Raw genomic sequence first — 17,562 nt, forward strand, 5'->3', positions numbered from 1 at the left:
ACAGCCTGCACACACACACACACACACACAGGTTACGTTTATTCAGTGGCGTGCCGTCCATTAGGCGAACTAGGCAAATGCTAGGGGCGCTTGAGCCGTTAGGGGCGCCAGAGAGGGTTTTTTTTTTTTTTTTTTTTTTCTTTACAAATACTTTTTCATGATAATAGGCCTACTATTATTTTACAATAGTAGACAAAAAATAAGCAGAACAACGTCTTAAGTCTTTAAATAATAGTGAAATAATTTTTCTAATTCTGGCTTTCGGCTGCCTGGGCTGCAGCACTTTCACCATGGTCCCTAATCCATACCACCCCACCCCCTGCGCGGCCGCGTCCCCTTCTCAGCTACCAGGCCACACCTTTTCAGTGTTGGTCTTTGCAAACTTGTTTTAACCTGGAATCTCACCTTTTTTGAAGAACTTTTATTGTCATAGAGATTGTGGATGACTTTTAAGTATTATTTGGACCCTATACCTGATTCATCTGCTCTTTTGGACTGCTTATGGTGTGGATTGATTGTGCTGATTCATTGTAGTGGCAGCCTTGCTACCAGGCCTCACCTAGTCTTCAGCACTGAGCTCAGCCTGCCTCACCATCCTGTAGCCCACCTGGCTACACTGTGGCCTGTTTACCATCCTGCAGCCCACCTGGCTGCAGTGAGGCCTAGCTGCTTCACCACCCTGCAGCCCACCTGACTACACTGAGGCCCGTTCTACATCCAGCAGCCTTCCTGCTTCACCGAGGCCCGTTCTACATCCTGCAGCCCTCCTGCTACACCGAGGCCCGTTCTACATCCTGCAGCCCTCCTGCTACACCGAGGCCCGTTCTACATCCTGCAGCCCTCCTGCTACATCGAGGCCCGTTCTACATTCTGCAGCCCTCCTGCTACATCGAGGCCCGTTCTACATTCTGCAGCCCTCCTGCTACATCGAGGCCCGTTCTACATTCTGCAGCCCTCCTGCTACATCGAGGCCCGTTCTACATCCAGCAGCCTTCCTGCTACATCGAGGCCCGTTCTACATCCAGCAGCCCTCCTGCTACATCGAGGCCCGTTCTACATCCAGCAGCCCTCCTGCTACATCGAGGCCCGCTCTACATCCAGCAGCCCTCCTGCTACATCGAGGCTCGTTCTACATCCTGCAGCCCTCCTGCTACATCGAGGCCCGTTCTACATCCTGCAGCCCTCCTGCTACATCGAGGCTCGTTCTACATCCAGCAGCCCTCCTGCTACATCGAGGCCCGTTCTACATCCAGCAGCCCTCCTGCTACATCGAGGCTCGTTCTACATCCTGCAGCCCTCCTGCTACATCGAGGCCCGTTCTACATCCAGCAGCCCTCCTGCTACATCGAGGCTCGTTCTACATCCAGCAGCCCTCCTGCTACATCGAGGCCCGTTCTACATCCAGCAGCTCTCCTGCTACATCGAGGCTCGTTCTACATCCTGCAGCCGTCCTGCTACATCGAGGCCCGTTCTACATCCTGCAGCCCTCCTGCTACATCGAGGCCCGTTCTACATCCAGCAGCCCTCCTGCTACATCGAGGCTCGTTCTACATCCTGCAGCCCTCCTGCTACATCGAGGCCCGTTCTACATCCTGCAGCCCTCCTGCTTCACCGAGGCTCGTTCTACATCCTGCAGCCCTCCTGCTACATCGAGGCTCGTTCTACATCCTGCAGCCCTCCTGCTACATCGAGGCCCGTTCTACATCCTGCAGCCCTCCTGCTACATCGAGGCTCGTTCTACATCCAGCAGCCCTCCTGCTTCACCGAGGCTCGTTCTACATCCAGCAGCCCTCCTGCTTCACCGAGGCCCGTTCTACATCCTGCAGCCCTCCTGCTTCACCGAGGCTCGTTCTACATCCTGCAGCCTTCCTGCTTCACCGAGGCCCGTTCTACATCCAGCAGCCCTCCTGCTTCATCGAGGCCCGTTCTACATCCTGCAGCCCTCCTGCTTCACCGAGGCCCGTTTTACATCCAGCAGCCCTCCTGCTACATCGAGGCTCGTTCTACATCCTGCAGCCCTCCTGCTACATCGAGGCCCGTTCTACATCCTGCAGCCTTCCTGCTTCACCGAGGCCCGTTCTACATCCTGCACCTACACACACACGCTCACCCACCCACCCATATATAAACCCACACAATGCCTTCACTTACCTCTCCACCGTGCTGCTCCGACTGTGACCGAAAAGATGTCAGGATTTCCCAACTCGAGGAGAGGTTATCCGTCCTCCACCAGCTCCGATCTGAAGAAGACCTAATGGACTCCTTGGTCAAACGTCTCGTCCCGGACTCACTTCCACTCACCGACGAGCTCGACTCGGACCCTGTGGCCACAGTAGGTGATGCTGTGCCCATCAACATCTCTGCAGCCCTGGCAGCTACTGTCCTCGATCCACCCACTGCCCAGACTGACCGCTGGGAGTGGCTTGGTGCCAAACATAAAGCCCTGGCTTATTCCACCCCTGGCCAGAGCAAGGCGTGGGTGACAGCTGGCACGGGCAATCACGGTGGGAAACACTTCTCTCGCCCGCCACCACCTGTGAATGTCCAGCTACCCACCCACAACAAGTTTTCGTGTCTCAGCGATGAAACGTTGCCCCCATCACCAACATCCAGTCCCACTGTCCTCTCCTCCCAACCACGTACCCATCCCATCTGCCCTGCCCAGTTCATATTCACCCCCTGTCCCTGGCCCCCTTCCCCCACTCGTTCTCACCTCGCCCCCCCGTCCAGTGGTAATTCGTCCACAACCCCTCCCGCCCCCTCGGTTCGATTCATCATCCCTCCTGCCCCCTCGGTTCCATCCGCTAAACACCCTACTCCGTGTCCGACTCGTCCGTCTCGTCCGCCTCCCCTCATTTCTCCCACCATTCTTATAGTCGGAGATTCCATAACAAGGAACCTCCGCTTCGTTAATGCAGTCACGCACTGTTTTCCTGGTGCGACCACTGTAGATATCCTTCACAAACTCCCGGCTATCCTGGCTTCACTTCCCCCATCAATTAAGAAAATAATCATTCACATCGGGTCCAATGACGTGAACAAACAGCAGTCCGAACTGACGAAGAAAAACTTTATCAGCCTCTTCGACCTCCTAGCCAACTCTGGGAAATCAATTTTTCTCTCCGGCCCTATCCCCACTTTCCGGCGCGGAGACATGAGGTTCAGTCGCCTACTGGCCCTCCACACCTGGCTCCACTCTGTCTGCGTCACCCACAAGTTCTCCTACATCCACAACTTCACGCTGTTTTGGGAGCGGCCCTCTTTTTTTGCTGCTGATGGCCTCCACCCGAACGTGCTGGGAGCACAAATGCTCTCAGCTAACCTCCATCGTGCTTTAGCTGTTCAAGCGTCCATGCCAACCCGTGTTTGACTAACGGAGTCCCTCCGCCCACTGGCCACTTCCGGTCAGTCCCACCTTTGCTCTCCTGTCCCTGCACAAAAACGCACTAGCTCCCCCCGCGGCCTGGTGGTCTCATTACGCCTTCCCCCTCTGTCATGATCCCTATTGTAACTCCTGATAGCTCTGACAGCTTAGTGCTTTCAATCTCAACCGTGTCCCGCCCTCGTCCTTTCACCATTCGTCACCATCGAGCCAATCAAGCCCATTGTAACCTTATCCAATGCAACTCCTCTACCAGCAGCTCTATCTCCACAACAAATGAGCAGTCCATCCAATTCGGCTTCATTAACATTAGATCCCTCGCTAACAAAGCTCTGCTTGTTAATGAATTAATTAAAGACCACAATATAGTTATTATGGGACTATGTGAAACCTGGCTAAAGCCAAATGACAATTTTCCTCTAAATGAAGCCTCCCCCTCTGATTTTTCTAATTTACATGCTGCTCGGGAATTTAAGAAAGGTGGGGGCGTTGGCCTGATTTTTAATTCTGCCCTTGACCTCTCACCTGTCCTAAGCACTAAACTATCATCCTGTGAGCTGCTTACCGTGCGCCACAATCATTCCGCAACCTTCTCTTTTTACCTTATTATCCTCTATCGCCCTCCTGGTCCTTATTCCTCCTTTTTAGAGGAATTTTCCAATTTTCTTTCTGATCTTGTAATTCATGTTGATAACATCATCCTTGTCGGTGATTTTAACATTCATTTCAATTGTAAAAATGATCCACTCGCAAAAGCCTTTATGTCCTTAATGGACATTTTTGACTTTACTCAGCTGGTTCATGAACCGACAAATTGTAGTGGTAATACGCTTGATCTTGTCCTCGCCCGGGGTATTAATGTCTCAGATGTACTGGTTTTACCGTACCCACCAGCACTATCTGACCACTGTCTTATTAAATTTCAGATTGTTTTACCCCCCCGACATCCAACTCCAGTTGATACCTACAGCACCCGCCGTATTGATAGTTCCGCGACAACAAGACTCGCTGATCTCCTACCTGAAGCTCTTTCCTCTCTCCCTGAACAAATTCGGTCCCTCGACGAGTTCACTGATAACTTTAATTCAATTTTACTTAACTCAATTGATTCTGTGGCACCCCTACTCACAAAAACCCGCCGTATAAAGAAGCCATCGCCTTGGTATACTGCTGAAACCCGTGCTCAAAAACAGGCTTGTAGAAAGCTCGAAAGCAAATGGCGATCCTCCAAGCTGGATCTTTTTAGGCTTGCATGGAGTGATAGCCTTAGAACCTATAAACATATGCTCTCCGCAGCTAGAGTCTCCTATCTCTCAACTCTTATCAACACTAATAAGGATAACCCAAGGTTTCTCTTTGACACAGTATCCAAACTTACCCGTAAACCCCCCCCTGTTGTGAGCTCTCAATTTACTTCTGATGATTTTCTAAAATTTTTCAATCACAAAATTGAGCTCATCAGAGACGAGATCAGCAACTCTCTATCCCCTGCCGGTGATTTCTTATTGCCCGAAATAGCGACCAATGCCGTGCTCTCTCGGTTTGAGACTGTCTCCTCTGACACCCTCTCTAAGCAGCTTCACTCTTCCAAATCCACAACCTGCCTACTCGACCCTTTTCCCGCCAAGCTGATGAAGGAACTTCTGCCAACTCTAGCCCCACCCTTACTGAACATTATTAACACCTCTCTCTTTTCTGGCTCTGTCCCTTCCTACTTCAAATCAGCTGTAATAAAACCTCTCCTCAAAAAACCAAACCTCGATCCTGGGGTTCTTAACAACTATAGACCCATCTCAAACCTTCCTTTTATTTCTAAAGTACTTGAAATAATTGTTTTCCGGCAGCTAACCGACTTTCTTTCCTCCAACCGTCTTTTTGAACCTTTCCAATCCGGTTTTAGGTCTCTACATAGCACAGAGACGGCACTCACAAAAGTCGTAAACGACCTACTTCTTGCCTCAGATTTAGGCTCATCCTCTATTCTGATTTTACTTGACTTGAGCGCGGCTTTCGACACCGTGGACCACTCAATCCTCCTAAACCGCCTATCAAAAGAGGCTGGCATCCGCGACACTGCACTTTCTTGGCTAACTTCCTACCTTTCAGACCGAACCCATCGCGTTTTTCATAAAAATTCTTTGTCCGACTACTCCACAGTTAAATTTGGTGTACCGCAGGGTTCCGTACTGGGCACTCTGCTTTTCTCTTTATATATGTTGCCCCTTGGTCATATCCTCCGCAGCTTTGGGGTTCAATTTCACCTTTATGCAGACGACACCCAGATTTACATCCCGCTTACATCAGATAATCATTCACAAATCCCAAACCTTGAATCATGCCTAGTCTCCGTCACCAACTGGATGTCGCATAACTTCCTACAACTAAACGCAAAGAAAACAGAATTTTTAGTAATAGGCCCAAAAAGCAAACTCCCTCTTTTTACTGACCTTACCCTAACTGTTGTTGACTGTATGATTCCCCAGTGTCCCACAGTAAAAAACCTTGGCGTCATTTTTGACCCAACACTTTCGTTTGATGCCCATATTAAGGAAATCACTAAGGTAGGATTTTTCCATCTCCGTAATATCTCCAGGATCCGTTCCCTGCTGAGTATGTCTGATGCCGAGACCCTAGTACACGCCTTTGTCTCATCCAGACTTGACTATTGCAATGTCCTTTTTTCTGGTCTTCCACAGTATGCTACTAGAAAACTCCAACTTGTCCAAAACACCGCCGCCAGAATCCTAACTAGAACTAGGAAATTTGATCATGTCACTCCAGCCCTGATCTCCCTTCACTGGCTCCCAATCCAGGCCAGGTCAGACTTCAAGGTGCTCCTGCTAGCGTTCAAATCCCTCCACGGGCTTGCCCCTTCATATCTCTCAGATCTCATCATCCCGTACATCCCCTCACGCTCCCTCCGTTCCCAAAATACAGGCCTTCTTACTGTCCCTTTAATCAAAGAAAAGTCAGCTGGCAGTAGAGCTTTCTCCTACAGGGCACCCTACCTCTGGAACAAGCTTCCACCCAGTGTTAGGCAAGCGACATCAGTCGAAATCTTTAAATCCAGGCTCAAAACACATTTATTTGCACAGTCATATGACTTGCAATAGTACTTTATTGAATGTTATATTTGCTATGATTATTGTCATATTTGCTATGATTATTGTTACTTGATATGTCACTTTACTGAGATAGATACTATATTTGATGATGATTATACTGTGTAATATTTCTCTGTGTATTGTTTTACCTGATTTTAGTGTTCTGTTGTTATTGTGAAGTGTACTGAGACACCTCGGTGTGATTTTGCACTCTAAATAAACTTTGATTGATTGATTGATTCTACACACAGAGAAATAGGGGTATAATTTCTGTACTCAAAGGTCCATTTGTCATAAAAGTACCCTGTACGTTACGGAAATGGTCCTCATGGTGACAACTGTGGACCTTTGTCTAATTTTAAAGGTACAAAATCATTGCTGGCCACATAAGGTACATAGTTGTACTTTTAACAAGCAGGGATAGGATTCTACAGCAGGCAATGCTGTTTTAATTTTAGAAAGAAAGAAAGAACTGATCTTATTTTAATATCTAATTTAATTTCTAATCTAACTAATAGGCTAATAGGCTATAATGAGATTTAGGCATACAAACCAAGGGATGTTATCCGCCGTTTATTTTTCCATATACATGCTGATGAAGGGCAAACCAAGCGATTCAGCTATATTTCGAATCAGGAGAGACCATAATAACATTTCATTCAAACAAAAAAAGTGATTATATTTCTTTTTGATATAGCCTATATATATTTTCTTTTTTATTTATTTTTTTGGTCTGAGTGAAATGTTCTATGGTCTCGAATATAGCTGAATTGCTTGATTTGACCAAATAAAATTATTTTATACGTTTTTTTATGGAATCGAAAAATAAATGGCGAGTGAAATCCCTTTGCAGGAAGCGGGCGTGACTCTAGCAGTGATATACGATTTTACAGCAGAGCCGTTTTAATGTGGGCTCTACCGGGTTAACACGTTAAGTGCCATAGCCGAGGTATCTCGTCTTACATAATCCAACGCTTGAGTGCCAGAGCCGAGATATCTCGTCTTACATAAACATTTTTTTTTTTTGACGGTGGGACATCAATCAACAACTTTTACATCTTCGAGATCACTATTGGAGCAAGAGAATGTGTATAATCTATTTTACCGACCCACTAAGTGTTGACAGTGCTCCCCCAGACGAGCGAAATCAAAGAAAAAACTGCCGCGGGAGCAAGCCATTCAAGGAAATGGCGAGGCGATTTTACAGTAATCCATTCGAGACTTGTCTTGCCCGAGAGCGGCCGCGCGCAGGCAGCAGCACACAGAGAGCGGAGAGCGATTTGCAAAATAGATTATAGGTGAAACACACTTTGAAACACCTCAGAAAGGCCAGAATCAACATCTGCCCATCGCCCACGCATTCCCCGGCCCATCTTGACTCGCACAAGGAGCGTCCGCACGCAGGCAAGCAGGCAGGCAGGCACGCAGGCAGGCAGGCAGGCAGCAGCAACGCGCTTCTGACACGCCCGCTGTAGAGCCAGGAGGAAGGAGGAGAAGACACACGGAGGGAGGAGTTTGAATGAGAGGGGTGTTTCCTGTTGTTATGGAGGAAATTACTGTTCAAAACTATTGTTTAGAATGTCTGACGGTCTTACTGATGCCAAAAATGAATGGTTAAAGTGACTGTTCTATCGATTTCACAAAAAGCCATTTATCTCTGAATAAATTTCCAGACGCTGAAACCATGCTGTACTCAACGGCTAATATCTACATAACTACTAACTCTGCAAACTAACTCTTTTAGACAGAGAAAGCACACATTCTATTAGTTATTTTTAGATGATTGGTGTTCATGAATTCTTAACAGAAAATAATCCTCGGCTCTTGTAAAATGAGCCAGAATCCTCAAAAAAAAACCTGGCACAACTTACCTACAGGATGAAAAAATGGCTGGCACTCAATGTGTTAATAAGGCACTTTTATAAGTTTAGAAAAAAATTTAGACGGTCAAAGTAACCAGTTAGATTACCCCTGTGTGCTTTGTTGATCAAAACAACAGCTATTTAGAAATCTGCGTTTCGTTTTCGGAGATCAGAGAGAACCAGAAGCAGCCATTCGCCTCGCTCTCGCAGCCACAGCACACCTCTTTCCGAATGAAGTTCGGCTTTCTTCGGCCCGTAAGGCACTCTGGGTATTAACTCTCGTTACTGCCACTGCGAGACCCGAACCCCATTTTGTCCCCAGACATGAAAGGGGTAACATGGCGGAGCCTCCCGTTTTGTTCAGTTTGGCGCTTCTTCCTCCTTTGTTGTCCAGCCTTTCCACGGATAAACTAATATAAATAATTGTTGAAGCTGGGATACAAGTTTCAGAAGAAGAGGCAAGGAGATTCAGGGGTAAGTAACCAGTCTTATCGTTTGTAATTAAAGTTACTGTAACTGCTACATAACGTTAACGCTACTAGCCTAACTAGTGTCCAGAAACTTTTCCCCATAGTGATTTTGTTCATTTTAACGTTAATCAAGTACATTAAGTATGCATTACTCCCAATTGTATTGATTTCAACTGCTTTGTTTGGTAATTTATCCTATTTGAATGTATTTTTTTTAGAGAATGACATCTATGATTCATTTTGCTGCTTGTATAAACCTCTCGAATGGCCAGAAAATACGGAATAAAGCAGTTTCACGTTAAGAACACTTGAATAAAATGGCACCGTTAGCGCCAAAATGCCTTTGTTCGTTTTGGCTGTTTTCTCTCGCGACCTGGTTCTTTGTTTATTTCTGCCGCGAGCAGGCAGTAGGCTTTAGGCTCCAGTAACACATCAATACTGGAGTAGCATGCTAATTTATTATGTTTAAAACGTGATTTAGCTCTTTACAGCATTCCAATTTATTTTGGGGTTGACTGGTAACGTTAGTTGACTGATTTGCTTTGAATTACTGTACTTTGGGGTGTGTGTGTGTGTGTGTCCGCGCCCGGCGTGTGTGACAGTGGATGCTAGGTGGGCGGATCGATCCCAGAAATATCGATACTACCATACTATGTCTCGTTTTGAATATGGATACTAGCACTAGATGCTAGATGTACCCAGTCTTTTATGTAGGACTATTTTAAGTGCTACATAAATTCATTTAGATCAGATTTAGCCTATTGATTATGCATTCATTCACCTCATAAACCATGACACACTGCTCTCCCCTACACGAAAGCAGAAAAGCAGCAGCGTTTAAAGTCAAGCTGAAATGCTAAGCACATTCTTCTGATTTGCTTTGTAGTTTCCCTCAGAGGGTAACATTTACTTTCTATGTCCAGCGCCTGTCTGTGTGTCCAGTGCCTATCGTGTGTGTCCAGGGCCTGTCTGGCCTTTCTGTGTCCTGTCTGGCATGTCTGTGATCAGTTTGACATGTAAGTACTGGAATACCTGGACCTGCCTGTTATGTGGGGACTGGGGAGGTGTTTAAATAGCTTTAAATAAATAAGAAAATAAATACGTTTGCGATTTTTGGCATATTAAACAACATATTTGATACATAATAATTACTTTAAATCAGACATGCATATATATGCATGCATATGTCTGATTTAGTGATGATGATGATGGAGTGAAATAATCTGTGTGTGTGTAACAGCCTGGAAATGCTTGAATTTGACTTTGACGTGTGACGGTGTATGAACCCTGTTAAACAATAGTTTCACTTTGTCAAACCAAGTGATTCATCTATATTTAGAATCAGGAGAGACCATGTAATATTTCACTCAAGACACCCCACCCATGCATTTGTTTGTGTGTTTACATTTGTCCCACACATTTGTTGTCATTTTGTCTCAGAGAATGAAGTGGATGGAGAAACGGTGGATTGTGGACTCACTGACGCCATGGTTGGATTCCTCTTCTGTGGTTCCTTCAAAAAGCAAATAAAATTCAAAAAGTTTGTGCAGAAATACAAGGAGGGTGAGACCATCATTGCATTAGAGCCAATACCAATTCAGCCTGTGGAAGCCCCCCAAGCTCAGCATTCAACTGGTCCAAGGCAAGTGCATCTCCATAAGAGGCAGTTGTGTTTATGTGCTGCTTAAAGGGATACGCCAACATTTTGAGAGATACTAGAATGTAGATGCCTCTATCTTCACTTTGCATTCATTATAATGTGAGATATACAGCCCTCACTGCTAGTAGCTTAGCGCTACAATTAGGGCTATGGGTTCAAATTTCATGAATCGATTAGAGTCAGATTCACAAGGTTCTGTATAGATTAATCCTGATTTGATTCTGATTCGGTTAGTGATACTGAAACATGTTTTTTGAGCTGTAACCAGAATAACATGACTGTCCAGTTATGTAACATCAATACTGGTATTAATATTGATATTTGACAGTAGGAAGTATATTTCCGGACTCATTCCTGCGGTGCTCTATATCGCGATTATGGCAAAGGGCGAATCTCGCAAAAATGTTGCTGGATCCCTTTAACAACATAAAAATTAATCAATATTAATGTTTTATTATAGTGATAGTCAGTTCATAATAGGAGAGTACTCGAATATTGAAATTACTTAAAATGCCCATCCCAAGTAAATATTTTGTGAAAGCATCAATGGTCATCCCTACAATATCCAGGGTTCACACATTCATGGAAAACCTGGAAAAGTCACTGGATTTCAAAATCTATTTTTCCAGCCCTGCACAAGTCATTGAAATCATTGGAAGTTTTGGAGAAGTCGTGGAATTAATAAAATTATTGACGGTTTTGATAAAGTCATGGAATTCACCTCTTTATATTGCTAGCTAGGTAGTAAGACCCACCAATCATATTGGTCTCAAGTTTTTGGCATAAGAAGAGATAGATTTCAGGGATGCAAACAAACAACTAGTCACCTTTAGGTGACAGTCACCAAAATAGGCCAATCAAGTGAATGTTTTTTGAAGTTTTGTTTCCCCCCTCGTACCTGTCACCTTCTTCACTCTCGAGGAGTATGCATCCCTGAGATTTGATTGTCAATATTGCCAAGTTTCCATTGAGCAGAAAGAACAGGCCTGTCTCGTGAAATCATTTCTACTACAGGGTGCATGCTTTTCTCAATCTTTTTCAAATTTGGTTCAGTTTATAGTTGATCAGACTTCCATGTATTGTGGCTTTCACTGTTCAATAGCCTGTAATAGAGCTCAACAGTCATGTGACTTTTCTTGCCCCAGAAGTTAATTTGCCATTCATTTTCTCCATAGGCATTTAGAAAAATCCTTATAATGAGTTTTATGGCTTGAACCAAGCCAACCAGTCTTCCAGAGAATCGTGTGTGACCAGAAAACATTTCACTTTCAGCAAAAACAAAAAATAAATGCGGCGAAAAAAATTATATCTTTTCCCCTGCACTTATTTTTTGTTTTTTGCTGAAAGTGAAATGTTTTCTGGTCTTTCACGATTCTCTGGAAGACTGGTTGGCTTGGTTCAAGCCTTAAAACTCGTTATATATACGGATCTTTCAAAATGTCTATGGAGAAAATGAATTTCTGGGGCAAGAAAAGTCACATGACTGTTGAGCTCTATTGGGAAACACTGTCTTGTTGCATTGCAGTGGTGAACCAGCCCGCAGGAGACTACCGGCTGTGATTGTTGTTCCAACCTTTCCCTATGATGTCCAGATGAGGCTTGATGCCAAAGACCCATGTCACAAAGTGCCAAACATACACAACAAAATAACCAGAGTGCTGTTTGAAATGATGGCAGCTTACAACCTGTAAGTATAACTGCAGACCTGCCAACCTGCACACATTTTTCGCACCATGCATGCATTTTGGCATCAAAGTACGCTGGTACGATTTGTCAGTTAAAACTACGCAAAACGGCGTTGATGCCTGTGAACTCAATGGTGCGCATGCAATATCTAAGCGTCTCCTGTGTCGTGAATCCTACTTCACCCTGTGCTGTGGCAATAATCTGACCAATTGACAAAAGGAATGAGTAGCCAATCAGAGGCAGAGGAGGGCGGGTCATGACTTTGCCTTCAACTTCTGCTACTACAACTTTACTACTTGTGGCTTTCATAGATTGTTAAATGATCTTGAGGTTGATTTGGAGTATGTTGCTGCCTTTTGGGCTAGGTATCCAACCAATGCAGAGTATGTTCAAGTTGCCAAGGCACTGATCGTGAAATACCCTTTCCTGAGAGATACGGAGGGGAATGGCTATGTAAGTTTTTCTTTTTTTCTTTTCAATCTTCAGTGATATCTGTATGTACTGTATATATTTTTGCACTGGCTATTGTTACTTACTTGCTGGCATATGAAAAATTGTCAAATCTCAAATGTGTTTAATTTTTTCTAGCACACCTGGCACATGTCCCTAAAGCGGAAATTTAAAGCAGAACGTGCACCACTGGTCGGCGACAGTGAAGTCAGAAAGCTGAAAGAGAAGTTTGGGCACAAAAAGAAGCCCAAAGTCCCCACTACATCTGGGAGTTTGTGTCGACGGGCAGCTAATCAAACATTTGTAAGTCCTTTGCCGTATGCATAGTTCTCAATGTTTTAATCAGTTTTACTTTTTTCTTTTTCTATACTCCACTCCCATCCTTCCACTGACTAATGATTAATGCAGTTCAGCGGACTTTTTTTTAATCCAAACCACCTTATAGACTTTTGGCATGTATGTTATCTGTCACTATCTGAGCATTATCTAATAATTGATTACATTCAAATAGCGCTTTTCCAAGTATCTTAAGTGCTTTACATATCGGGCGGGGGGGGGGTAACAACTCATCCACCATCTGTATCTATGCTTTTGCCAAAGGAAATGCCAGTTGGGGAGGATTCAACGTCTGTCGAGGCCCATGTGAACGTGCTGCAAAATGAGTATCGGAAGACGCATCCAGACATCCTGACTGTGAAAGATCGCATGGTGCGAAAGTTCTCCTGGAGACGCCGTGAAATCATCGAAGGGATGTCCGTGGAGGATGTACTCAAAAAATACCCATTCTTAACTCATTAAGTGCCATAGACGACCTAACTCGTCTTACATAATCCAGCGCTTAAGTGCCAAGGACGGACTAACTCGTCTTACATAAAGATTTTTTTTTTTTGACAGTGGGACATCAATCAACCCCTTTTACATCTTCGAGATAACTATTTGGAGCAAGAGCATGTGTGTAATCTATTTTACCGACCACTAAGTGGCGACAGAGACCGAGAGAAGTCACAGCCACGGGACCCAAAAGCCACAAAAGCAGCCGCCTCCCGCGGAAACACACACACAGAACGGACAGAGATCCCTTCCCCCCAGAGCCGCGCAGCAACGCGCGAACACACACACACACACACACACACACACACACACACACACACACACACACACACACACACACACACACACACCGCGGAAGCAAGCCATTCAAGGAAATGGCGACGCGATTTTACAGTAATCCATTTCAGACTCGTCTTGCCCGACAGGCAAGCAGGCAGGCAGGCACGCAGACAGACAGGCAGGCAGCACAACGCGCTTCTGACACGCCCGCTGAAGCCAGGAGGAAGGAGGAGAAGACACACGGAGGGAGGAGTTTGAATGAGAGGGGTGTTTCCTGTTGTTATGGAGGAAATTACTGTTCAAATCTATTGTTTAGAATGTCTGACGGTCTTACTGATGCCAAAAATGAATGGTTAAAGTGACTGTTTCACAAAAAGCCATTTATCTCTGAATAAATTTCCAGACGCTGAAACCATGCTGTACTCAACGGCTAATATCTACATAACTACTAACTCTGCAAACTAACTCTTTTAGACAGAGAAAGCACACATTCTATTAGTTATTTTTAGATGATTGATGTTCATGAATTCTTAACAGAAAAGAATCCTCGGCTGTTCTAAAATGAGCCAGAATCGTCAAAAACACCCCTGGCACAACTTACCTACAGGAATGAAAACATGGCTGGCATTCAATGTGTTAAGGACGCCTGCTGGAGTAAGTATGGTGAAAACACCTGAATGTTACAGGGGAGCATTATCAATCTGTCAGGGGTCATTAACTATATTTGGCCTATGGCAGGGTCCAAAATTATTAAATTACATGTTAACACTTCTATTTTTACCTTTATTTATATAGGAAGGCCCTTGAGAGCAAGCTCTCATTATATAAATATATATTTTTTTTATATAATAAATCTAAACATTTTCTAAATTCATTAGTATTCTCCGGGTCGGATAGGAAGCACCCACAGGCAGCTAGTTGACGATCCATGATCTATGTGATAATTTTGGATATTGTGAAATTGGAAGTACCGGTATATAAAAGTTGAGGTAATACTCTGTAAAGGCCACAGAATTTAGGCTTAAAGCCAAACAGAAACTAATCAACCACCCAGCCAAATTTTAACAATTGAAATGTAGCCAAGTACCGTATATCAAATTTAGGATAAAAAACCATGACCGACTCTATAGCAGTATTCTCTGCTCTGAAACTGTGGAGGCGTGTCTGCTGAAGTGCTGCACAACTTGATACCGGGTTCCCTCATGTCCTTGAAATCCTTGAAAGTTTGTGAATTTGAGAAAGAAAAAATCAAGGCCTTGAGAGTTTTTGAAAATATACATAAATAGATGTGTCATTTTATTTTTATTTTGTCTCTGAGCTTATGTAAAGCCTGAAAGTTCTTAGATAAAAATGCTCAGTGTTGTAACAATAATTAACCGTGATCTGTGTCTCAACTGTTGTGTTGGGTCCTTGAATTTGAGGGAATTGAGCATGGAAAGTCCTTGAATTTGATGTTCAAGGTGGTGTGGGAACCTTGTTGATATATTGTGATGCAGTTTTTTGAATTTGTAGGGTAGAGGCACTCCAGCCTGATTGGGTCGCAGAGCTTATTGTGTAATAAGTATTGAGCATAACTACGCCCCCTTCAAACCCAACATCAAGAACAGTACAAAAACTTAAATGGCAATACAGTATTTAGGATTTTGAGTCAAACTAATGTCTAATACTTTTATATTCTTACTATTATTCACGTCAGACCCTAAATTACATAGTAAAAGGTTATTGTGGATTTGGGTTTCCAGGGGCTTTAACAGCATTTTATGAGCTACAATTACATTGTCATATACTGAATGTTAATCATACTGTCTTCATGTGTATTCTACAGTTTTTTGACGAGGTTGACCGAATCCATCCATCAACAAGCAGCTTCTGTCATCGCTTCAGGGAGGGCTTCGCCGGTGTTTTGCCAAATGTGCTCAAACTTGCCATGGAAAAATCTCCCCAAGCAAAACACTTCACCGACGCAAGAAAGGATGCCCTGTCTGAAGATCTACCAGGTAGTGACATCACCTTGCTATGAACCACATTGCACACTTGAAAATGGATGTGATTGTGAAGATGGATATTTTTCTGCATTGCAGGAATCGACTTCAGGGCCGGGCTTATCCTCTTGCCATCCATCTTCAGAGAAAAGATCGAACACTTCATCAAGATGGGAGAGGTAGGCATCTGGATTGTCCTGCATGGCGGAACCTGTTGCTTTTAATTTCTGTTACCATGTAAACAGTTTAGAGCAGCGCACTCTGCGGCTTATCTAGAGATTCGCTGCCTTGTCTATTTTTACTGCATGACATGCATGGTTCCCACCAAAATTAGACGGTGTGTCCCGGTCCTTCTGCACACCGCAGCCTTGCCCGTTGAAAAGAGGACATGACACATTTGATCATATGACTAGTTAATTTGCATTTCACCTCAGACAAGAAGACTGGACACTGCTTTGAAGTCTGAAATTTACCTAGATTTGCTAGAAAGATGAACAACATTTCAACTTATCGCCAACTAGGGCGCTGCTAGATGATGGCACTAGGTTGACTGTACAGTAGAAAGGATTTGGAATGTTTTGATTAAACAAAACAACCACAATCCAAGTCAGAACAACAGCATAGCTGTGAGCCTGTTGGAATTCAAAATCCTTACTACCAACACTTAACTAGCCTGTAGGCCTACTCCACTACTGTACTGTACTGTACTGCAGTCAAACTAGTGACATCATCTAGCAGCGTCCTAGTTGGCAAAAAGCTGAAATGTTGTTCATCTTTCTGGCAAATCTAGGTAAATTTCAGACTTGAAAACAGTGTCCAGACCTTTGAATCCGCCCACTCCACCGAGTTGAGTTTGGCTGCTCTTTGGTCTGGCAACGTCATATGCAAAATGCAAACAAACTAGTCATATGATCATGTTTCATGTCCTCATTAAATTAACTGCTGTCCTGCTCTTCCTGGAGGGAGGAGAGAGGCTGCACTCTGTGGGAAGCGCTGTATCATCAGACCTCTCTGGATTAGATAAGTAGAGAAAACCGGCATCCGTCATACCAATTTATTACCAAATGATTTGGGATTCAACACTTTAGTTTAAAGCAGGGGTGTCAAACATGCGGCCCAGGGGCCAGATGCGGGCCCCCAAAGGGTCCAATGAGGCCCAAAGGATGATGTGTGAAAATTGCACTGAGAAGTCCTTCAATCCAATGTGATGCACTTGTGAAGGCTAAGAGGTGCCAGGTTTCAGGAGTAAGTTAAGTCGCCTATTCATGGTATCTGTATTAATCACTAAATGGTCAGCTATTTTCATTACCTTTGCTTGACTATAGAGAATTGCACAGTTGCCATCAATTGTAATCAGGGGTGGAGTGGTAAATACAGAGGTGGATAAACTATCCAAGGTGAGTTGTTTGCCCTCATTGATTGATACAGTTGATCTGAAAATAGGTGAGTAAACTATCTGCCTCATTTCAAAGGGGTGGGTAAATTGCGTTTATGTTCTGAAATGTAGTTTTTTGTATGAAACCGCTCAATCAACTACATCTCTCGTCTCTATACGTCATACCAACACGGCCTGGCGGAAGAGACGTCACTTACTCGACTGGTTGTGTGTAGTTTCCTGATTTTTAACTTAGTGCAACAGTTTTACGACATACAACTTTCTTGACATGAAAGTTATCTTTTAAATTGACAAACATATGTTCAAATGGCATAAAAAAAAATATGCCTGTCTCCGTTCACCACCATTCATATTTTTTTCAGATGCTGGTGCGAATAGAGTCAAAATCCGGGTAAGGCATGTGCACCAAGAGATTTCATCCGCCATTTGCCCATAGACATTTCGTAAAATGTAATATTGT

General features: G+C 44.2%; 1 long non-coding RNA gene and 1 pseudogene across 2 annotated transcripts in view; both read left to right on the top strand.

The window, feature by feature from the left end:
* Nucleotides 1–17,562, top strand: part of LOC310791642 (asc-type amino acid transporter 1-like) — a 557,867-nt pseudogene that overhangs the window by 200,194 nt on the left and 340,111 nt on the right. The gene's annotated exons all lie outside the window — the stretch shown is intronic.
* LOC310790942 lies at nt 12,530–13,327 on the top strand. Its single transcript, XR_014553409.1, has 3 exons — nt 12,530–12,617; nt 12,753–12,917; nt 13,215–13,327. It is a non-coding gene; the product is annotated as an uncharacterized lncRNA (long non-coding RNA).

The sequence above is a fragment of the Poromitra crassiceps genome (genome assembly GCF_964638095.1).
Source record: "Poromitra crassiceps genome assembly, chromosome: 16".
Classification (NCBI taxonomy): Eukaryota; Metazoa; Chordata; class Actinopteri; order Beryciformes; family Melamphaidae; genus Poromitra; species Poromitra crassiceps.